Genomic DNA, 25060 nt, shown 5'->3' with positions numbered 1-25060 from the left:
GTCCCCCCCCCATTCCAGTTCTTGACTGTTCTATGCACAGTTAAGCAACTGTGACTATTCACCTTGTTTATGACACTCGTGGTTTCTCTGACCTCAATAAAGTCCCTCTCATCCTGCTGCAGCCCAGGGAATGTCCCAATCTATCCAGCTTCTCCTTATGCCCTCGAGTGCTGGTAACATCCTGGTGAAAGTGTTCTGGACCCTTTCCAGCTTAATGATGTCCTCCCTCTATCAGGGCCAACCAGAGTTTGTGGCACGGTGGCGCAGCGGTAGAGATGTTGCCTTACAGCGGTGGAGACCCGGATTCGATCCTAACTACGGGTGCTGTCTGTGCGGAGTTTGACCGTCCTCCCCGTGACCTGCGTGGGTTTTCTCCGAGATCTTCGGTTTCCTCCCACACTCCAAAGACATACAGGTTTGTAGGGTAATTGGCTTGGTATAAGTGTAAATTGTCCCTAGTGTGCGTAGGATGGTGTGGGTGTGCTGGGATCACAGATCGGTGCGGACTCAGTGGGCCGAAGGGCCTGTTTCCACGCTGGATCTCTAAACAAAACTATAAAGAACTGCATACAGTAGCCCAATTGTAGTCTCACTAATGCCTTGTGCAGCTGTTGTACGATGTCTCAACTCCTGGGCTCAATAGGGGTCACAGTTTAAGAATAAGGGGTAGGCCATTTAGGACTGAGATGAGAAAAAAACCTTTTCACCCAAAGAGTTGTGAATATGTGGAATTCTCTGCCACAGAAGGCAGTGGATGCCAATTCACTGGATGTTTTCAAGAGAGATTTCGCTCTTCGGGCTAAAGGAATCAAGGGATATGGGGAAAAAGCAGGAACAGGGTACTGATTTTAGATGATCTGCCATGATCATATTGAATGGTGCTGGCTCGAAGGGCCGAATGGCCTACCCCTGCACCTACTTTTCCATGTTTCTATACCCTGACCAACGAGGGCAAGCTCACCAAAGGCCTCCTTCACCTCCCTGCCATCCTGTGTTGCCTCTCTCAGGGTAATGTACCTCCCTCCAGCACATTCCATAAAGGATATGCAACCTCTAACACACATTGAAATCGTGAGCAACTCACATGCTGAAAGTAAGGTGACTTAAGGAATTAAATTAAATGAATCCATCGAAGAAAAGAAGAGGTGCCGTGTGATTTTTCATTCATACAAAAGCTCATTGGTCTTTGCAATTAATTTCTGATTAAAATCAATACCATAAAATTTGAATATAATAATGACACATTTAACTGCCGAAAGACCGTCTGATAGTTATTCTGTAATGATATGAATAATTGATTTAATTTCCAACTAACCATGGTAGCACTGTAAAATCTTAAAATACAAAGTATATACTTCGTAATTTCTAGAAAATAGTTAAGTTTTAGGGACTGGATGACATAACACAATGAAGTCTCATTTCTTAAAATTGTAATTTCACAAGGTCAATAACTTCTCATTTTTTAATTATCCTACTCATAAAGAAAGACTTAGCACCCCCACAGACTCACACTACTTTCCAGACTGTGAAATACCTTTGACCAAACGTAGACTCGGCAGTCGTTTCATTGAACACCTTCGCTCAGTCCACCTGGACCTACCCGATCTCCTGGTTGCCAAACACTTTAATTCCCCATCCCATTCCCACACTGACCTTTCTGCACTGGGCCTCCTCCATTGTCAGAGTGAGGCCAACTCAAATTGGAGGAACAGCATCTAATATTTTGCTTGGGCAGCTTACAGCCCAGTGGTATGAAATTGATTTCTCCAACTTCAAGTAACCCCTGCATTCCCTCTCTCTCCATCCCTCTCCTAACCAAGTTGTACCAGCTACAAGATGTACTCATCTTCTTGAGTTTCATTGTCTGTACCTGTTCTCACCTAGCCCACAGCTAACAATGGCCTGTTTCCTTTATCATCGTTACTTTTTTGCATATCTTTAATTCATTTGTTCTATATATCCCAACATCACCATCCATATCTCTCGTTTCCCTTTCATCTGATTCAGTCTGAAGAAGGGTCTCGACCCAAAACATCATCTTTTCCTTCACTCCAGAGATGCTGTTTGACCCGCTGAGTTACTCCAGCTTTTTGTGTCTATCTTGAGTATCGGTGGTATTTTTCAAGTGCCTTAAGATACCTGCTATAGGTATCCAGAGGCATATGGAACGGTATGCTGTGGGCTTTGTGCCAGGTCTTGATCATCAAATAACCTTTTTTTTTTAATCAACCAAAGACTGTGTTGGCCTAATGAGTGTGATTAACAATGTCCTTATTGGTGTCTACTTCACTCAGTGATAGCTCCAAAGATTTAGGAAATGTTATACATTTTCCAGGTTCTCGCCAGAAACTGTGTTCAGATAGTGAATCTAAGACTCACCCTCGCGTGTGGTTTTGGGTGGCACGGTGGAGCAGCAGTAGAGTTGCTGCCTTACAGTGATTTCTGCACCAGAGACACTTCGAACCCGACTACTGATGCGGAGTTTGTACGTTCTCCCCGTGACCGCGTGTGTTTTCTCCGAGATCTTCGGTTTCCTCCCACACTCCAAAGATATACAGGTTTGTGGGTTAATTGGGCTTTTGTTGTTTTTTTTTAAAGTAAGGACTGCTTTTTCTCGAGACACCACCAGCTGAGATTCCAAAGTTTAGATGGTACTTATTACAATGCAGAAGGAGGTTCATTGAGTCATCGCAGTCATTGAGTCTCCTGCCTTTTCCCCATAACCGCTGACACCCATACTAATCAATAATGTAACTATCTCTGCCTTAAAAATATCCACTGACTTGGCCTCCACAGCCTTCTGTGGCAAAGAAATCCACAGATTCACCACCCTCTTACTAAAGAAATTCCTCCTCTCCTCCCTTAAATGAACATTCTTTAATTCTGAGACTGCGACCTCTAGTCCTAGACTAGTGGAAACATCCTCACCACATCCACTCCATCCAAGCCTTTCACTGTTTGGTTAGTTTCAATGAGGTCCCCCCCCCATCCTTCTAAACTCCAGCGAGTACAGGCCCAGTGCAGTCAGATCGTTGTATTACAACAACAAACTATGCACTAAATGGGTTTGTATTTCTTTTAATACCTTCCCGATGATAATAGCGAGCTCTAGCTTAAGATATTGCCGGTCAAGTAACAGTGGTTTTGCCTTGACTTGGTTTGACCTTTCTGCCATACATTTGATGGAGAATTTTTGGCACATTCATTATTCAGATGACAGAACTTAATTGTGCTTGGATCCTGCCAGGAGCTGAATCCATCACAATGAAGTGTGAACATTATTACATCCCAACATGACACAGGTTATTGATGATTTCCTGTTCTTCCCTTCAAACTATTTTCACATTACAAACATTTGCTTTATTGCCGTTAGGTATTACTGTAAAGTAACGGTGGAAACATAATGAAGCAGACCTCTAGGCAGTAGGTAATGACATATTATTTTAGACATAACATCTCCAAGGAACAGTTTTATATCAGCTTCAAATGACATTCTGCAGGGTGTACTAACAGTCATATGTCACGGACACAGGCCCAGCAACCCAACCTGTCCATGCCGACCAAGATGTCCCATCTATGCCAATTTTAATTGCCAGTATTTGGCCCATCCTGACAACATCTGGACACAAAACTATACAATGCTATGTTTTGGCATTGGCATGACATGATATGGTATGTTATGGTATGGCATGGCATGGCATGGCATGGTATGGTATTGCATGGCATGGCATGGCATGGTAAGGTATGGTATTTATTTGTCAGATGTATTCAAGAGAGAGTTAGATATAGCTCTTGGAGCTAACAGAATCAAGGGATACGGGGAGAAAGCAAGATCGGGGTACTGATTTTGGATGATTGGCCATGATCATATTGAATGACGGTGTTGGCTCAAAGGGCCGAGTTGCCTACTCCTGCACCTATTTTCTATGTCTATGTAACGAGAAACAGTGAAATTCATTTTTGTATATAGTTCAGCATAAGTATCACTATACATAAGCACTTAGATACATGTTAGATAAGCTTCTCAGAGACAGTGCAAGTGTATAGCAGCAGTACAATGAGACAGTATAGAGAATTGCATGGGAAAGAACTGCAGATGCTGGTTTAAACCAAAGGTAGACACCAAATGCTGGGGTAACTCAGCGGGACATGCAACATCTCTGGAGAGAAGGTATGGGTGATGTTTCAGGTCGAGACAACCTTTGGCGCCATTTTGAAGTCCCAGTTGCTGTAAGTGCAGGGATCTTAATCTGACCATGACATTCTGATGTCCTGGCGGCATTGCATGGTCGGCCCAACGGTCTAACAGGGAGCTACGTTGCTTAGAAACATAGACAATAGGTGCAGCAGTAGGCCATTCATCCCTTCGAGTCAGCACTGCCATTCAATATGATCGTGGCTGATCATCCAAAATCAGTACCCCGTTCCTGCTTTCTCCCCATATCCCTTGAAGGGCTATCCTTTGCATAAGGAATGCAGGAATTGTTTTGTTTGGGAATGTAATACATTTCTCTGACTTTCCCGTTGGTCTCAAGGCTACCACCGTGCGACCACCCACAGGCTCTGTAAGCATCAACAGTTTTGTCCTGCTGATGACAATTCCCATCTGCACATAGATGTGGCAAGCTACCAAAATATTTTCACGTAATTTAAGTTGATGGAAAAAAAAATCCTTTCTTTGACAGACAAGATAGATCACCAGCTCGAACCTTGTTGTGTGCCAAGATTGACTTTAATAGAGATTACAATGAAGCAACATGAAAACATGCTCACATAGTAAAACATAAGGATATCGGAGCAGGAGTTGGCCACACAGCACCTGGCCTTATCTTCGGGCGGCACGGTGGCGCAACGGTAGAGTTGCTGCCTTACGGTGCTTGCAACGCCAGAGACCCGGGTTCGATCCCAACCATGGCTGATCTATCTCTGTATGGAGTTTGTACGTTCTCCCCATGATCTGCGGGGGTTTCCTCCAAGATCTTCGGTTTCCTCCCACACTCCAAAGACGTACAGGTTTGTAGGTTAATTGGCTTGGTGCAAGTGTAAATTGGCCCTAGTGTGTGTGGGATAGTGTTAGCGTGTGGGGATCGCTGGTCGGTGTGGACTCGATGGGCCGATGGGCCCTGTATCTCTAAACTAAACTAAACTAAACTAAACGGAACTAATGATCATGCCTGATCTCCCCCAGGCCACATGTCCTGTGCCAATTCTCAGCATCCTCAATTTTATGATTGATCATAAATGTATCCATATGTCATATTAAATACCCCCAAAAATCTAACCTCCGCCAGCCCTCTGTTGTAGATACGTTCAGAGCCACTACCCTCTCTGAGAAGTTCCTCCACATCTCAGCTTTAAATGACTGCCTCTTTCTGTCCCCAGATCTGCACACGGGTTTTGAAGCAATCGACTTATTCCATCCGCTTGGGTAGTCACAAGGAGCGGAAAGAGATGTAGGGGTCTCGGACCACTAATGTCGCCATGATGTGTGCCTGATCTGGAATGTTGTTGCCGGAACTACGACCTCGGGGCCCATCGGAAGATGTCTCACCGGTAGAGCAAGCAATGAAGGTCAGAAAAAGGGACAAAGATGGAAGGTGGGCTCAACTCTATCCAGAACGAGTAGAGAGTGTTCTACACATCCACTGCGTTCAAACTAGGGCTTCTTAAAATGGTACTTGGCCTCATCCATTGTTGGTGTCCAGTTGGCAGGTCTGACATGCAATGATTGAAGATTTAGTTTAGTTTAGTTCAGGGATGCAGCGCCGAAACAGGTCCTTCGGCCCACCAAGTCCATTCTGACCAGACACACATTAGGGACAATCTGTACATTTATGCCAAGCCAATTAACCTGCAGACCTGTATGTCTTTGGAGTGTGGGGGGAAAGAAGGAATGTGACGTTTCGGGTCACGACCCTTCTTCAGACTGAAATCCAGGTTTCTATATCTCCAAGGCCAATTTCTCTAATGGTTGGATCAAAATCGTGGAAATCCGTACCCTATAGCACAGTAGGGGTAATTTCAATGGAAGGCATTGAACACTGCCAGGGGTGGTGGTTGAAGCAGGAAATATAGTGGCTTTAAAAGACATATAGGTACATGGACATGCAGGGAATGGAGGGAGATGGGTCACATGGAGGCAGATATTAGATTAAGTTAGCATTAGGCTCGGCACAGATATTACAGGCCAAAAGGCCTGCCCTGGGTTGTACAAGGTCATAAGGTCATAAGTGATAGGAGCAGAATTAGGCCATCCAACCCATCAAGTCTACTCCACCATTCAATCATGGCTGATCTATCTCTACTTCCCAAATGCATTTTCCCACCATCTCCCCATAACCTCTGACACCTGTACTCATCAAGAATCTATTCTCTGCCTTAAAAACATCCATTAACGGTCTCCACAGCCTTCTGTGGCAAAGAATTCCACAGATATACCACCCTCTGACTAAATAAATTCCTCCTCATCTCCAACCGAAAGGAATATCCTTTAATTCTGAGGCTATGACCTCTGGTTCCACACTCTCCCACTAGTGGAAACATCCTCTCCACATCCACTCTATCCTATGTTCTATGTTCTACTTGGACTTCAAGATCGCTCTGCACATCAATGCTGATAATGGTCTTGCTGTTAACCATATACTTTCCCCTTGAATGTAAGGGCTCCCGGAGGTGTCCCGGGTTCCCGGAGATTCTTCCGAACTGAGCAAGCTCCTGCAGCATGGGAACGTATCCACGCATTCTGGCCACCTCGTTCGGCATCCCATCTGGTTCGGTGCCTCTGGTTCTGGGGGTGGGGGGGGGGGGGGGGAGGTCATGTGGCGGCAACTGGTGGCAAGCCACGGGCACAACGGACCCTCGTCTCTGGAGGGAGGCGTTTCGTGTGGGAGGCGCTAGTCACAGGGTTTTTACCTGAGTGGGTATTTAAGGCCAGGCAATGCCCATGACCAATGAGGAGTAGGGAGCTGTACTGTACAGAATAGTATACATCTCGTGCACACAAGTTGTGTTCCGCTTGGTTTTTGGCCGAACCCTTGTGTCCCCACTACAACACCCTCAGCAGCATTGATGTGCAGAGGGAGCTTGGAGACCAAGTTGATAGATCACTGAAGAGGTGGAAGCCCCAGTAGATAGGCCGGTAAAGAGGGCGTGTGGGATGCTTGCCTTCATTGCTGGGGGCATTGAGTACGTCGTTGATTCATGATGCAGCTCTATAGGACTTTGGTTAGGCAGCATTTGGAGTATTGTGTGCAGTTCTGGTTGCCCCATTACAGGAGAGATGTGGAAGCTTTAGAGAGGGTACAGAGGAGGTTTGCCAGGATGCTGTCTGGATTAGAGGATTTCAGCTACAGGGAGAGATTGGATAGACTTGGATTGTTTTCTCAGGAACGCCAGAGGTTGAGGGGAGACTTGATATAAATCATAACATTATGCGAGGCATAAATAGGATAGGCAGTCCAAAACCTTATCACAGGGTGGAAATAGCCATGACTAGAGAGCACAGCTATAAGGTGAGAGGGCTGATATTTAATGGAGATGTGTGGGGCATGTTTTTTACACATAGAGTAGTAGGAGCTAGGAACGCGTTGCCAGGGTGGCATTGGTGGCATTCAAGAGGCTTTTAGATAGGCACATGGAAGTGCAGGGAATACAGGTATATGAATCATGTACAAGCAAATGAGATAGGTTTAACTTGGCATCATGTTGCCGGGGATGCGATTGTTTTCCGGATCGTATCTCCGGTTGCTCTGCGGCCAAACATCATGGAGCTGGAGGCCTTGCTCGGGACTGACTTTGAGCCCCACCGCGGGGACATGGACTTACCATCGGAGCCTGCGATCCCTTGCCTGGGATAGCTTGCGGATTTCACCATCGAGAGGCTCGCAGTCTTGGGTAGAGACCATAGATGTCAGGAGTTCTAAACGACGCAGAAGGTTCGGCCAGCCCCGACCCAGGGTCCGATTGCCCGGCGCGGGGGAGCTGAGACCCCCCCACCCCCCGATGCAGGGGCTCCATTGCCCCGATGCGGAGGGCCCAACCGCCAGCTATGGGAGCCAAGATCACCCCGTCAACGGAAGGCTCAAGGCCTCCGACCATGGGAGAACAAAGAAGGGAAGGGATTTAACATTTTTTCATCTTCCAGCACAGTGGGGAATGTGGATGAGTCACTGTTATGTTAAAATGCACTTTGTGTGTTCTGTTGCTTTTTATTGGTATGGCCAACCTCCCATTGGGGCTACGGGTAGGGAACGGGTGCGTTGGGGGAGCAGACCCAACGGGTCTGCACTTGTTCTAGTATGATATAAAAATATATGCACACATACGCACACATTAAAATCAAACAATAGTGAAAGAATAACATTAATAGTCTCCATAGTTCATAGGTTATTTGAGGTTGCCGTGTTTAATAGCCTAATGGCCATAGTGAAGAAGCTGTTCCTGAACCTGGGTGTTACAGTTTTCAGGTTCCTGTATGGCAGGGGTGAGATGAGTGTGTGGCCAGGGTGGTGCGGGTCTCCGATGATGCCGGTAAATCCCCCTTCAATGGAGGGGAGGTCAGAAGCCGTGATGGACTGGGCAGTGTTCACCACTTTTTGCAGTCTTCTTCACTCCTGGGCTTTCAAATTGCCGAACCGGGCCATGATGCAGCCATTCAATAAACAGAACGTCAGTGGAAGGTACACGCTACCACGGAAACTGCCCACTCCCACCCATCCGGTCTTGCTCCATCTGTGACTGCAATCCCCACAATGGCCTTAGCAGCTATGTCAGAACCTGCGGGACTGGATGGAAATTTATTATTAATTTTATTATTAATGTTTAATGTTTTAGGTGTCATTCCTAACTGTCACTGTATGTCACTTGCAGGTGGAGCAGATTCACACTCACATTCAATCTTTATTGTGCAGTGTACAGTACAGAGACAACAAAATGCAGTTAGCATCTCACCCAGAAGAGTGAACATAGAATAATGGAACAGTAAAATATATATATGTACATACAGTAGCAGTAGAGCAATTTTTCTGGGGGAAGGTGTGTCCGGGGTGGGGGGGGGGGGGGGGGGGGGGGGGTGACTGTCAATCACCAAGGTCCAGAGTTAAGTAGTGTAACAGCCGCAGGGAAGAAGCTGTTCCTGGACCTGCTGGTCCGGCAACGGAGAGACCTGTAGTGCCTCCCGGATGGTAAACAGTCCATGGTTGTCCAACCAGCTGTATTTAAGAGGGAGTTAGATGTGGCCCTTGTGGCTAAGGGGATCAGGGGGTATGGAGAGAAGGCAGGTACGGGATACTGAGTTGGATGATCAGCCATGATCATATTGAATGGCGGTGCAGGCTCGAAGGGCCGAATGGCCTACTCCTGCACCTAATTTTTATGTTTCTATGTTAGGTGAGGGGTGAGAGCAGTCCTTGGCGATGCTGAGCGCCCTCTGCAGACATCGCTTGCTCTGGACAGACTCAAGGGAGGGGAGTGAGGAACCGGTGATGCGTTGGGCAGTTTTCACCACCCTCTGCAGTGCTTTCCGGTTGGAGACAGAGCAGTTGCCATACCATACTGTGATACAGTTAGTAAGGATGCTCTCGATGGTGCAGCGGTAGAAGTTCACCAGGATCTGAGGAGACAGATGGACCAAATTCCTTGTATGTGAATACTTGGCCAATAAACTTATTCATTCATTCATTCATTCAGTTGTTCTCGTTCTTAAGGGACTGATGAGGAAGAAAAAAATGAAGGCGGTTTGAAATAAGGTTTATGCCAGTGTCGGCATTGAAGCAGTTTCAGTTTTAGATAATTATGAAGCAAAAACAGAAAATGCTAGAAATTGAACCGGGCGGCAATTATTAATAACGTGTAAGTTGTCCCTTCAATGTACAGTAACGAAGGATTTCGACGCCGAAACGTCACCCGTTCCTTCAATCCAGATCTGCAGCCTGTCCGGCTAAGTTACTCCTGCATTTTGTGTCTATCTTCCCTTCAATGTACTGTTGTAATTACGAGGCTGCAGGCTGCTGGAGCTCTAGATTTAGTCTCCAGCTCAGAAATCGTCCACCCTAGAGGCAATATTACGCATCGCTGGTCCTGTGCCAATATGTCAGCTTCATCGCTAACCTTTAGAACAGTTATTCTCACTGAACCAGTTGACATTTCTGTACTCCTTTCGTTCTATTTCCTTTTCATTCTGCTGAATGCCAAGGAAAGTCTTGTTTGTGCAGTGTCATGAAACAGTCTGTGGGGCTGTGTGATCTGCACTGCTGTTAAAGATGGTGATCTTGAGTCTGAGCCTCCAGGCAATGTTCAAACAATTCCCCAGAGACTGATGCAGTGGTTCCTGGCACTGCATAGTTATTTTCATTCTTTAACTTTTCCAAAGACCAAGGCGTAACATTTCTATCGCGTTAGGGTTTTTAGCTGCAGGACAAATGTAGAACCTCTAAGTCAAATTTTCCTGGTGCTAAAGGTAATACCATGTGGATAGCTGATTTACTGCATCTGGGCATTCAGTACAAAGGTGCCGGAGAGTTTGCAATGATTTTACTGTTAAGAAGCTGTGATGAATGTGACATTAACATGTGCATAGTACATAGAAGGTAAAGGAATTGCATTCGTTGGGCAGCATAGTGGGTGCAGCAGTAGAGTTGCTGCCTTACAGCGCCAGAGACCAGGGTTCAATCCTGACAACGGGTGCTGACTGTACGGTGTTTGTACATTCCTCCTTGACCTGAGTGTGTTTTCTCCGAGATTCCAAAGACATACAGGTTTGTATGTCTTTTTTCCACCTACCTTGACTCCATCCTATCCCCCCTGGTCCAATCCCTCCCCACCTATGTCCAAGACGCCTCACACGCTCTTCGTCTCCTTCATGACTTCTGTTTTCCAGGCCCCCACTCCCTCATCTTCACTATGGATGTTCAGTCATTCTACACCTCCATCCCCCACCAGGAGGGTCTTAAAGCCCCCCGTTTCTTCCTCGACCGCAGAACCAACCATTCTCCGTCTACTGTTACTCTCCTCCGCCTAGCAGAGCTGGCCCTTACCCTCAACAACTTTTCCTTTGATTCCTCCCATTTTCTCCAAACCCAAGGCGTACCTATGGGCAAGCGCATAGGCCCCAGCTATGCCTGCCTCTTTTTAGGGTACATCGAACGGGGGTTCCCCTCTTCAACTATAGATGAGGTTCTCACCAGGGTCTCCACTATATCCCACAGCTCCATTCTCACTCCCCACCCCCCAACTCATAACAAGGGCAGAGTCCCCCTTGTCCTCACCTTCCACCCTATCAGCCGTCGCATACAACTTGTAATCCTCCGACATTTACGCCACCTCCAATGGGATGCCACCACTGGTCACATCTTCCCATCTCATCCCCTTTCTGCCCTCCGTAGAGACCGCTCCCTCCGCAATTCCCTGGTCAATTCATCCCTTCCCACCCAAACCAACCCCTCCCTGGGTATGTTCCCTTGCAACCGCAGGAAATGCTACACTTGTCGCGTTACCTCCCCCCTCGACTCCATCCAAGGACTCAAGCAGTCTTTCCAGGTGAGGCAGAGGTTCACTTGCACCTCCTCCAACCTCATCTACTGCATCCACTGTTCCAGGTGTCAACTTCTCTACATTGGCGTGACCAAGCGCAGGCTTGGCGATCATTTCGTCGAACACCTCTGCTCAGTTCGCATTAACCAACCTGATCTCCCGGTGGCTCAGCACTTCAACTCCCCCTCCCATTCCAAATCTGACCTTTCTGTCCTGGGCCTCCTCCTTGGCCAGAGTGAGTCCCAGTGCAAATTGGAGGAACAGCACCTCATATTTAGCTTGGGAAGTTTACACACCAGCGGTATGAACATTGACTTCCCCAATTTCAGATAGTCCTTGCTTTCTCTCTCCTTCCCCTCCCCCTTCCCAGCTCTCCCACGCCTACTGTCTCCACCTCTTCCTTTCTTTTTTCCCCATCCCCCTGACATCAGACTGTAGAAGGGTCTCGACCCGAAACATCACCAATTCCTCCTCTCCATAGATGCTGCTTCACCCGCTGAGTTTCTCCAGCATTTTTATCTACCTTCGATTTTTCCAGCATCTGCAGTTCTTTCTTAAACAGGTTAGTCGAACAATTGGCTTGGTATAAATGTAAATTGTTCCATGTGTGTGTAGGATAGTGTTAATGTGCGGGGAATCACTGGTCAGTGTAGACTTGGTGGGCCGAAGGGCCTGTTTCTATGCTGCATCACTCTATGACTCTAGGCCTCTATAACTGTATGGTAAGCATCAGGCAGAAGATTTCAAAGAGCTACACACACTATTGCCTGGACTCTTTACCTAGTCTGATCTCAGTGGCTTTATGTTGTCAACATGCCTTGAGACCATTACTTCATCTAACGACCAATAGTCTACCAGGTCTGTTGACGTGACTCACAGTGAAACAACCTCCACACCTCCACAGGCATTTTCTCATTTAGTTTCCAGGTTTCCAGCAGCAGCAATGCGACAAGCATACGCAGTTCATTGCAATGAGAGGCTGCCAGAATAAATTAGCTCAGTCCACCTGGACCTACCTGATCACCCCAATCCAAATACTTGAATTCCCCTTCGCATTCCTACACTGACCTTTCTGTCCTGGGTCTCTTACATTGTCAGAGTGAGGCCAATCGCAAATCGGATGAACAGCACCTCATATTTCGCTTACAGCTCACAGCCCAGTGGTATGAAGAAGGGTCTCGACTCGAAACGTCGCCCGTTCCTTCTCTCCAGAGATGCTGCCTCGCCCGCTGAGTTACTCCAGCATTTTGTGTCTACCTTCGATTTAAACCAGCATCTGCAGTTCTTTCTTTACACATGGTATGACTGTTTACTTCTCTAACTTCAAGTAACCCCTACATTCCCTCTCTCACCATCCCTCTCCCACCCAAGTAGCAACAGTTTTTCCTTCTCACCTAGCAAACAGCTAACAGTGGCCTGTTTCATTTATCGTCGTTACTTTTTTGCATATCTTTCGTTCATTTGTTCTAGATCTCTCTATATCACTGCCTATATCTTTCATCTCCTTTCCCCTGACTCGACCCCGAACGTCACCCATTCCTTCTCTCCAGAGATGCTGCCTGGTCCCGCTGAGTTACTTCAGCATTTTGTGTCTATCAGTATCTGCAGCTCCTTCATACAGGATAAATTATATACTGTTGTCCATATAACCATATAACAATTACAGCACGGAAACAGGCCATCTCGGCCCTACAGGTCAGTGCCAAACAACTTTTTTCCCTTAGTCCCACCTGCCTGCACTCATACCATAACCCTCCATTCCCTTCTCATCCATATGCCTATCCAATTTATTTTTAAATGATACCAATGAACCTGCCTCCACCACTTCCACTGGAAGCTCATTCCACACCGCTACCACTCTCTGAGTAAAGAAGTTCCCCCTCATGTTACCCCTAAACTTCTGTCCCTTAATTCTGAAGTCATGTCCTCTTGTTTGAATCTTCCCTATTCTCAAAGGGAAAAGCTGATCCACATCAACTCTGTCTATCCCTCTCCCTCCTGCTCTCTCCAGCCTACACCCCCCTCAGACGCAGTGCCAGGCCCACCATAAGATCTGTTACAACCTGGCCTGAAAATGCACTCTCCAATCTACAGGACTGCTTTACACAGACAAACTGGGACATATTCGAACACCAGGATCTGGAAACTCTCACAGAATCGGTGCTGGACTATATCAAGTTCTGCATCGGAAATGTGACTGTAGACAAAAACATACGGGTTTTCCCAAACCAGAAACCCTGGATGTCCAGCCAGGTCCGCACACTCCTCAGAGCCCGCGATGCTGCCTTCAGGTCAGGTGACAGAGCTCTGTACAGGGCTGCTCAAGCCGATCTGAAAAGTGGTATTAAAAAAGCCAAGGCGGACCATAAGAGGAGCATAGAGTCCCACTTGTCCAGCAATAATACACGGGAGGTATGGCGGGGCATACAAGACATTACCAACTACAGAGGCTGTGCCACAAAGTCAGAAGACCTGAGTGCGCCGCTGGCAGAAAAGCTAAATTGCTTCTTCTCCCGCTTTGAAACATCACAACAGCAGCACTCACCTGCTACAGCCCTGTTTCCACCCTCACCTAGCTCCTGTACTACTCCACTCACTGTCAGGGAACACGATGTCAGACGGGTGCTCCTGGCAGTGAACCCCAAGAAGGCTACCGGCCCAGATGGAGTCCCTGGTAAGGTGCTCAAAGCGTGCGCCCACCAGCTCACTGCCATCTTCACCAGAATTTTCAACCTCTCCCTGGCCCAGGCAGTTATTCCGTCCTGCCTAAAATCAGCCACAATCGTCCCTGTGCCGAAGAAGTCTCCCATCACCAGCCTTAATGACTACCGTCCTGTTGCCCTCACTCCGGTAATCACGAAGTGCTTCGAGAGATTGGTCCTCCAGCACATCAAGGACTATCTACCACCAGACCTCGACCCCCACTAATTCGCCTATCGCCAAAACAGATCCACAGAAGACGCCATTACCGTAGCTCTCCACTCTGTGCTGAGCCATCTGGAGCAGGGGCAGAGCTATGTCCGGATGCTCTTTGTGGATTTTAGTTCAGCCTTTAATACAATCATTCCGGACATTCTCATTGGTAAACTGGTCACTCTCGGCCTCCCCACTGTCACATGTGCCTGGATAAAGGATTTCCTCACCAACCGGCCCCAGACTGTGAGACTCGGCCCCCACCTCTCCTCCACTCACAGGTTGAGTACCGGTTCCCCACAGGGCTGTGTGCTAAGCCCCCTCTTATACTGTCTCTACACCTACGACTGTAGTCCGGCCCACAACAACAACCGCATCGTCAAATTTGCTGACGACACTACTGTGGTCGGACTTATTTCGAAGGGAGACGAGGCAGCCTACAGAGAGGAAGTCCTGAAGTTGACAACCTGGTGCTCAGAAAACAATCTGGCTCTGAACACCAGGAAAACAAAAGAGCTCATTGTCGACTTCAGGAGGCACAGCACCGACTTAGCCCCCCTACACATCAATGGCGAGTGTGTGGAGAGGGTCAACACCTTCCGGTTTCTCGGCGTCCATATCGCTGCTGATATCTCCTGGACGGACAACACGACAGCGGTCATCAAGAAGGCTCAGCAGCGGCTGCACTTCCTGAGGGTCCTCAGGAAGCACAACCTGGACTCTAACCTGCTGCTGACCTTCTACCGCTCGTCCATCGAGAGCCTGCTGACATACTGCATTACAGCATGGTATGGCAGCTGCACCATGGCAGACAGGGAGAGGCTTCAGAGGGTAACCAGGACAGCGCAGAGGATCATTGGCTGCCCTCTCCCCTCCCTGATGGACATCTACACCTCCCGCTGCCTTAGCAGGGCAAAGAAGATCATCAAAGACAGCTCCCATCCTGCGTTTGGACTGTTCGACCTGCTGCCCTCTGGAAGGCGCTATAGGTGCATCAAATCCAGGACAAACAGACTCAGGAATAGTTGCTTTCCGAGAATTATAACTACTATAAATTCAAATTCACACATGCACTGACTACACCGCCCAACACGGACTTCCATCTGTATATATGTATATATGTATGTAGCGCCGCAGAATTTGTGCACCTATTCCCCCCCACCATCTCCCTTCTGTTTTTTGTTTTTTCTGTTTCTTGTTTTTTGTGCTAAATTGTATGTATGCACTGAGTACGAGCAGCTTTCAGTTTCACTGTACATGTATAGTGACAATAAATGGCATATCTATCTATCATCATTTTGCAGACCTCTATCATTTCCCCCCTTAACCTTCTGCGCTCCAGAGAATAAAGACCTAACTTATTCAACCTTTCTCTGTAACTTAGTTGTTGAAACCCAGGCAACATTCTAGTAAATCTAGTATGTCAGATACCTTTTCTGCAATGCTATTAACATCACACTTTCATAAACACCTTGGGGATAATTATGACTTCTGGTGATAATTTAAAAAATATCCAATATTGAACCAGCCATTCTTTATACACCTCTACCCTTTTTATAGCGGGAAATGAAAGCAGTGCAATTCCATAACTTGGAACTGAATTGATTGTGTCTGTTTTTATTTTTTCGCCCAGAGTCAAAATAACATCTCTTTTCACAAAATCGTGCATGAGACTAAAGTCAATTTAATTCAAAGGAAGAATTTGGGTCGTATCTATGTTACATTTCCGGTGGTTCTCCTTCTGTGGCTCTATGTCGTAATAAATCCTCGAAATTACCACAAGTTTAGCGTTTAGTTCAGAGATACAGAGCGGAAACAGGCCCTTCAGCCCCACCGAGACCACACCGACCAGCGATCCCCACACATTAACACTATCCTACACACACTGTGGACAATTTACACTTATACCAAGTCAATGAACCTACAAACCTGTACGTCTTTGGAGTGTGCGTGGAAACCGAAAATTTTGGAGAAAACCCACGCAGGTCACGGGGAGAATGTACAGACAACACCTGTAGTCGGGATTGAACCCGGGTCTCTGGGGCTGTAAGGCAGCAACTCTACCATTGCGCCATCGTGCCGCATGTTAAATGTTTATTCGTTTTATAATTAATAGTTAACTAAAACCCCTTTCAAAGTCTTAGACTAGTCCCCGAGCCATAAACTTCCCTCTCAAATGCAGTGAAGAATGGCAAATATCTGAAACCACGGTCACGGTGTGAGTGCATACATGCTGTGAAATGTGATCTGAAAGAAATGTCTGGTAATGTAATGGACAGCAACTCACCTGTTCTGGGCTGCAAGTAGACCCAAAGTGCCCCCCAAAATAAGGGAAGGGATTCCACGCCAGTGGGCCACATGAGTGGCAAGGGTGGGGGAGAGATTTGTGAAATTTGAGCAATGTATATAACCAGTATTGAATGTTTGTATAGCCTCCGACAATGTCGGATGATTTTTTTTGCACGGTACATGTACTGTATATATTTATTACCTGAATAAAGTCTATTTTAAAAAGAAAAAATTAAAAATAAAAAAAAGTTTTAAATTCAACCTGACTTAAATATTGGAGGCATTTTGAAGTACCAAACTAGTGCATCAAATGTAGTTGGGAATGATGCAGCTCCTCTGTTGAAACAGCAGGCAACTCGGCAACAACAGGTCCGAGGCGATATTAGGCAGACATGCTTCCTCCTGTCTTTGGACCCACATAAAATACAATCATTTCCGATTGTATATGTTGCTCTGGTCAGGACGTCCGATAACGTTGACAAATATCTGATGCAAAGGGCGTCCAGCAACGGCAACTGAATTCCATATTCCCATTCCGACAAGGCAGGATAGATTTTCAGATTAATCTTTTATATCTTGACCCATACCACCTTATTTTATTTTGTGCTATCCCCTCTATTTGTCATTTGATCTCTCCTGCTTTCCACGCTATTTTGTTCTCCACTTCTTGGGTCCCCAGACCTGGGATTGTTTTCCCTGGAATGCCAGAAGTTACAGGGATATCTGATAGAAGTGTATAAAAAGTTATGAGAGGCTTAGATAGAGCAGACAGTCAGAGCCTTTTTTCTGTGGATGGAAAAATCAAATACTAAATGGCATAGCTTTAAGATAAGAGGGGCAAATTTTTAAAGAGATAGACACTAAGACCTGGAGTAATTCAGCGGGACAGGCAGCATCTCTGGTGAGAAGGAATGGGTGATGTTTCAGGTCGAGATCCTTCTTCAGATTGGTTAGGGATTAGGGAAACGAGAGATATAGACGATGACGTAGAGAGATAAAGTACAATGAATGAAAGATATGCAAAAAAGTAACGATGATAGAGGAAACAGGACGTTGTTAGCTCTTTGTTAAGTGAAAACGAGAAGCTAGTGCGATGGGTGGGGGAGGGATAGAGAGAGAGAGTATGCTGGGGTTACTTGAAGTGAGACAAATCAATATTCATACCACTGGGCTGTAAGCTGCCCAAGGGAAATATGAGATGCTGTTCCTCCAATTTGCGTTTAGCCTCACTCTGACAATGGAGGAGACCTAGGACAGAAAGGTCTGTGTGGGAATGGGAGGGAGAATTAAAGTGTCCAGCAAACGGGAGATCGGGTAGGTTCAGGCGAGATGAGCGAAGGTGGTCCGCGAAAAAGATCACCCAGTCTACGTTTGGTCTCACCGATGTATAAAAGAAGAGAGGTGGTTCGGTGGGAGCACTGTGAGAAGGCTGCCCTGCCAGCAGCGTGTCCGTTATTTCTACTTTTTGGGGGGTTTTTAGTGTGTCCAAATGTTTGTCTTAGTGTCTCTTGGTGTGTCTTGTGTGGGGGGTGATGAGGGGAGGTAAGGGGCGAACCGCTTATGGTCACCTCCTCCACGGAGAGGTGACTTTTCCCATGTCGCTTCCCTCGTGGCCTAAAACTATGGATTGGTGCGGCCTGTTCCCGTAGTCGGGCCCGGAGTTTCACCAGCGGGCACAGCATGGACTTTTCATCATGAAGCGGGTGAGCTCTTGTCGGGGTCGCCAGAAGGGAGTGCTCCGATCGCTGGCCCGCGGACGGTTACATCCTGAAGCCATGGTCTGCGGAGCTTCGAGCCGCTGGTGCGGCATCCGGAGCCTGGGATCCCTCATTGGGGAACCCCTGTGAAGTGCTCCGATCACCGGCCCGTGGCCTATACTATCCTGAAGAGCTTCTAGCCGGTCTGTGGAGCTTCTAGCCGCGGGCGCGGCGTGGACTTACCATCTGGAGCCTGGGTTCCCTCGCTGGGGAACAGCCGGAGAAGAGCTCCAACTGCCGGCCTGCGGCCTACAGCATCCTGAAGCCGCGGCCTCTGGTAGGAAAGCGCCGATTTGGGACCTCCAAGCCGCGGAGTGTGCTCGACCTTCCCAATGAGAGGGCCTGTACATCGGGCTGTCCGCAGCGGCGACTGCGGTGGTTTATGACCCCGACCACGGGGGAACAGAGGAGGACTGACTGTACTTTGTGACTTCCACCACAGAGAAGAATGTGGATGTTTGTGTTTCATTTTATTGATGTATTGCGTGTTCTTTTTGGATTGTACCGCTGCTGGCAAATTCATTTCATTGCACTTATATGCGTATGTGATGAATAAAACTGATTGATTGATTGCATAAGAGTCCACATCTTGAACAACTGATACAGTAGATGAGGGTGGAGGAGGTGCAAGTGAACCTCTGCCTAACCTGAAAGGACCGTCAGGGTCCCTGGGCAGAGTCGAGGGAGGAGGTATAGCGACAGGCGTTGCATCTTCTGCGGTTGCAAGGGAAGGTACCTGGGGAGGGGGTGGTTTGGGTGGGAAGGGATGAGTTAAATAGGGAGTTGCGGATGGAACGGTCTCTGCAGAAGGTGGAAAGGGGTGGAGATGGGAAAATGTGGCTAGTGGTGGGATCCTTTTGGAGGTGTTGGACATTTTGGAGGATTATGTGATTGTAGGAGATACAGTATGCTGGTATTTTACACAGAGGGTGGTGAGTACCTGGAACATGCTGCTAGGGATGGTGGTTGTGGCAGATACAATGATAGGAGTGTTTGGCTTTTGGATAGACATAAGGATATGCAGGAAAGTAAGGGTTATGGATTATGTCCAGGCAAATAGGAGTTGGTCATGGCATCATGTTCAGCACAGACATTGTTGGCTGAGTGCTTTCTTATTGTACTGTAATGTACACCCAGCAGTATGAGGTTTGATTTCTCTAACTTCAAGTGACCCTTGCATCCACTCTCGCTCCATCCCTCCCCCACTCTAGTTGTCATACTAGTTTCACTGTCGTCCTACTGAGTTTCATTGTCTGTATAACTCGTTCTAGACAATAGACAATAGGTGCAGGAGTAGGCCATTCGACCCTCCAGCCAGCACCGCCATTCACTGTGAACATGGCTGATCATCCACAATCAGTACCCCGTTCCTGCCTTCTCCCCATATCCCCTGATTCCACTATCTTTAAGAGCTCTATCTAACTCTCTCTTGAAAGCATCCAGAGAATTGGCCTCCGCTGCCTTCTGAGGCAGAGAATTCCACAGATTCACAACCCTCTGTGTGAAAAAGGTTTTCCTCGTCTCCGTTCTAAATGGTTTACCCCTTATTCTTAAACTGTGGCCCCTGGTTCTGGACTCCCCCAACAATTCTCACCTCCCACAAATTTCACTTTGCCCTCAGCCTGTTTTGTTGATCATTGTTACTTTTTGCATATCTTTCATTCATTTGTTCTATATCTCTCTACATCACCATCTATATCTCTCGTTTCCCTTTCCCCTGATTCTCAGTCTGAAGAAGGGTCTCGACCCGAAACGTCACCTGTTCCTTTTCTCCAGAGATGTTTCCTGCCCCGCTGAGTTACTCCAGCCTATTGTATCTATCTTCAGTTTAAGCCAGCATCTACAGTTCCTTCCAATACACATTGTCTTGTTCTATGCTCCCTGACCATTATGCTGCATTTTACAAATCTTTAACTTTTCCTAATTTTGGTGAAAAGACTTATTAAATATTAAATATTTCTTTCTTCACAGATGCTACCTGACTTGCAGAGTATTTCTAGCATTGTACTGTCATTGAGCTTTAAGTCCAGGAGGTAACCATAAACAAATAACGCCCAAGCATTTTCTACCTTTAAGTATAACTTCAAACACTGTTTCATGAACGACAAAATTGAACTTTTAATTTTTAATTTTATAACAAAAAATCTGTACCCACCGATTCATACATGACAATAATAAGGTGTGATCTCCTCAGAGCATATTTGCAGGCCAATTAAAACCATAACGAGAGGAAGCACTGCTCCACAAATCCCTTGTGATTGCAACAATTAACTTCGGATGGAGACACGAGGGACTCCAGGAGACTGCTGGAGCACTACAGAGTCAGCTTTGATCTGGAACACAATTGATATATTTGTTATTGAATTGGAATGTAAACTGATTTTCACACGTTCACAAATTCACAAGTTATAGGAGCGGAATTAGGCCATTCGGCCCATCGAAGAGGCTAATGGGTGCATGGAATGAGCTGCCAGAGGAAGTAGTTGAGGCAGGTACTATAACAACAATTAAAAGACACTTGGACAGGTAGATGGGTAGGAAAGATATCCCATTTAGCCGGATATGGGCCAAACACAGGAACAACGGACGAGCTTAGACGGTGCATCTTGATCAATATGGACAAGTTGGGCTGAAGGGCCTGTTTCCATGTATGGTTATATGACTTGAGGAGCCTGATAGTTGATGGGAAGAGGTTAATCATGAATCGAGATGTAAGAATTCTCAGGTCTTCTTCCAAATTACAACAGTTTGAGTGGGCAGATGCATGGCAGATGCAGTTTTAATGAGGATAAATGTGAGGTTATCCACTTTGGTGGCAAGAACAGGAAGGCAGATTATTATCTGAATGGCGTCAAGTTAGGAAAAGGGGAAGTACAACAAGATCTGGGTGTCCTTGTTTATCAGTCACTGAAAGTAAGCAGAAATGCTGGAGAAACTCAGCGGGTGAGGCAGCATCTATGGAGCGAAGGAAATAGGCAACGTTTCAGGACAAAATCCTTCTTCAGTCTGACCTGTGGAACCTGTGGAACCTGTGGAACACATTGCCACAGGAGGCTGTGGAGGTCAAGTCAGTGGATATTTTTAAGGCAGAGATAGACAAGTTCTAGATTAGTGTAGGAAGGAACTGCAGGTGCTGGTTTAAACTGAAGATAGACACAAAAAACTAGAGTAACTCAGCGGGACAGGCAGCATATCTGGAGAGAAGGAAATGGTGATGTTTTGGGTCGAGTCCCTTCTTCAGACGGGTGTCAAGTGTTATGGGAAGAAGGCAGGAAAATGGGATTTGGGGTTTCTCGCAGAATGAAATTCTGTACTAAATTCCAGAACAAAGGGTCACAGTTTAAGGATAAGGGGGAAGTCTTTTAGGACCGAGATGAGAAGAACATTTTTCACACAGAGAGTGGTGAATCTCTGGAATTCTCTGCCACAGAAGGTAGTTGAGGCCAGTTCATTGGCTATATTTAAGAGGGAGTTAGATGTGGCCCTTGTGGCTAAAGGGATCAGGGGGTATGGAGAGAAGGCAGGTACGGGATACTGAGTTGGATGATCAGCCATGATCATGTTGAATGGCGGTGCAGGCTCGAAGGGCCGAATGGCCTACTCCTGCACCTATTTTCTATGTTTCTATGTTTCTAAATAGTGAAAGGTTTGGATAGAGTGGATTTTGATAGGATGTTTCCACTAGTGGGAGAGTCTAGGACTAGAGGTCATGGCCTCAGAATTAAAGGATGTTCTTTTAGGAAGGAGATGAGGAGAAATTTCTTTAGTCAGAGGGTGGTGAATCTGTGGAATTCTTTGCCACAGAAGGCTGTGGAGGCCAAGTCAGTGGATATTTTTAAGGCAGAGATAGACATATTCTTGATTAGTTGGGGTTATGGGGAGAAGGCAGGAGAATGGGGTTTGGAGGGAGAGAAAGATCAGCCATGATTGAACGGCAGAGTAGACTTTAGCCGAATGGCCTAATTCTGCTCCTATCACTTATAAACTTAAGTTCACCAGAAAGGAGAGTAGGTAGACAGTGCAGAAACCTCCTGTGTCTATTCCCCTCCAAAATCAGTATACAGTATACAGGGGAGAACAGCAGTCAGGTCAGTGGTACCAGGGTCTGGCATTGACACAGCAGAATACAGTGATATCAGATGTGGCTATGGTGATAAGAAACTCATTAGCCGGAGGGATGGACAGGAGATTCTGTGGCAGGAAACGACACTCACTAGAATGGAGAAAGTGGTTGGGCATTGCCCGGTCCATTATTGGTATCGATCTCCTCACCATCGAAGTGATCCACAGGAACCGTTGCCTCAAGTGTGCATCAAACATCCGAACCACCCTGGCCATGATATCAGTAGACAATAGGTGCAGGAGTAGGCCATTTGGCCCTTTGGGCCAGCACCACCATTCACTGTGATCATGGCTGATCATCCACAATCAGTACCCCGTTCCTGCCTTCTCCCCATATCCCCTGACTCCGCTATCTTTAAGAGCCCTATCTAACTCTCTCTTGAAAGCATCCAGTGAATTGGCCTCCACTGCCCTCTGTGGCAGAGAATTCCACAGATTCACAACTCTCTGGGTGAAAAGGTTTTTCCTCATCTCAGTCCAAAATGGCCAACGCCTGATTCTTAAACTGTGATCCCTGGTTCTGGACTCCCCCAACATGGGGAACATTTTTCCTGCATCTAGCTTGTCCAATCCCTTAAGAATTTTACATGTTTCTATAAGATCTCCTCTCATCCCTCTGAATTCCATTGAATTGCAGTATTGTGGATCCATTGGTTAAAATCGCAGCTGGTTTAACCAGCTCCAAGAACGACTCCAAGATCCAGAAGCTAATTAATGAAAAACACATGACATTCTGGGAATGGTTGCTTCAAGGGATGAGAAAATATCTCCACAGGAAACTGAAGACTGCAGACCGAGAGGTAACCAGCAAACAATAGAACAGATGGTGGGTTGAAAGTCCACAAGAAATCCAGCAAGTCTTTAGTCTTTAGATGCTGTCAAGTCTATCTATAGAACAAATACCCGAAAGCCTGCTCCACTGAGAGATGGGGAACAGACGTCAATTTATCAAGAAGAGAGAATAGTTAACGCTCAGTGAAAGGAACATTTTGACAAAAAACACTCAACCCCAATACTGTCCTTGACAATAGTTGCCTGGACATCAGTCCACAGAAAACTGACCAACAGTCAAACAGGCATATACAATATGATATGATACAAAATGATAATGATATGATAATGATACGATACGATATGATAGAATTTTATTCATCCCAGGAGGAAAATTGGTCTACCAACAGTCATAAAACACAAAATACATGGAACATTAAATTAAAGTGACAAGTGGAATGTCCAGGATTGGGGATGTGCATAGATTGGTTGTGGGAGGGGAAGGGGAGTCAGTCTACCCACGACAGAAGGGGAGGAGTTGTACAGTTTGATAGCCACAGGGAAAAAGGATCTCCTGTGGCGTTCTATGCTGCATCTTGGTGGAACCAGTCTGTTGGGGAAGGTGCTCCTCAGGTTGACCAGTGTGTCATGGAGGGGGTGAGCTGTATTGTCCAAGATGCTCCGCAGTTTGAGGAGCATCCCCCTCTCCAAGACCATCTCCCGTGAATTCAACTCCACCCCCAGGACAGAGATGGCCTTCCTGATGAGCTGATATTCCAACTGATAAAGAACAGGCCCTGGAAACTAATGGTATTCCTGCTAAAATTGACTGGGGTCTTGCCCGCCAGAGACCGGGGACCCGCACACCGTGGACAGAGGTCCCTCCCGCCTGGTTGGCCCGACTCGCCCGTCACACATCAAGGATCTACGGGAGCCCACCTTGAGGGCCAGGGAGCAGGAGGCAGTGCGGTGCCTCGACAGAGGAGTGGGCCGCAGGAGGCCCTGCAAAAGCCTGGGGCTCGGCTGGACCGGGAGCACCTCCAAGAGGCCGTGCACATGGACCACATGCGGCCAACAGCGGTGTAGCGGCGAAGGACTCCAACGGCTACGCTTGGCCAGGCCGCCAGGACAACAGACCTTCATGGTCAGGTCTCGATCCCTGCACTTACTACAACTGGGACTTGATCTGAGTATCTGAGATACTAATCTAATATGGATCTCTAGTGCTTATGTACAGTGATACAGTGATACTTGTACTGTATACAAAAAAAATTATTTATCTGTACCTCAGTACATGTGACTAACAAAGTACCGTACTATACCAAAATGAAGGAATTGAAGTCAGAAATTCTTAATATTACCTGCCACATCCAAGAAAAGGAAAATGTACTAAGGAATGCAAAATTCTGAGTGTCATAGATAAGGGTAAATATTAAGAAAATTGGCTGAGACCAGACAGGTTTAAGGCAAAGTGTAGGAAGTTTAGAGGTAAACTGAGGACGAATATTCTTCATCCCGAGGGTGATTAAGATCTGGAGCACACTGACAGTGTAAGGGTGGAGGCAGATAGTCACACAACGTTTGAGAAGCAACTGGCCAAGCACTTGAATTGTCAATCACTATAGATCTGAAGATTCATTACAGGTCTGAAGAAGGGCCTCAACCCGAAACGTCACCTA

At 46.7% G+C, this 25060-nt stretch overlaps 1 protein-coding gene across 2 annotated transcripts in view; it reads right to left on the bottom strand.

The window, feature by feature from the left end:
* Positions 1–20581: 20581 nt before the first annotated feature.
* Positions 20582–25060, bottom strand: part of LOC129715298 (integrin beta-1-like) — a 114298-nt gene continuing 109819 nt past the window's right edge. For both annotated transcript variants that reach the window (XM_055665161.1, XM_055665168.1), the window contains exon 15: positions 20582–20821. The gene's annotated coding sequence lies outside the window, so the exon portion shown is untranslated. The remainder of the gene's footprint in view (positions 20822–25060) is intronic.

The sequence above is a fragment of the Leucoraja erinacea genome, chromosome 2 (assembly GCF_028641065.1).
Source record: "Leucoraja erinacea ecotype New England chromosome 2, Leri_hhj_1, whole genome shotgun sequence".
Classification (NCBI taxonomy): domain Eukaryota; kingdom Metazoa; phylum Chordata; class Chondrichthyes; order Rajiformes; family Rajidae; genus Leucoraja; species Leucoraja erinaceus.
Note: the sequence above shows the minus strand (reverse complement) of the source record. Positions and strands in the feature narration are given on the sequence as shown.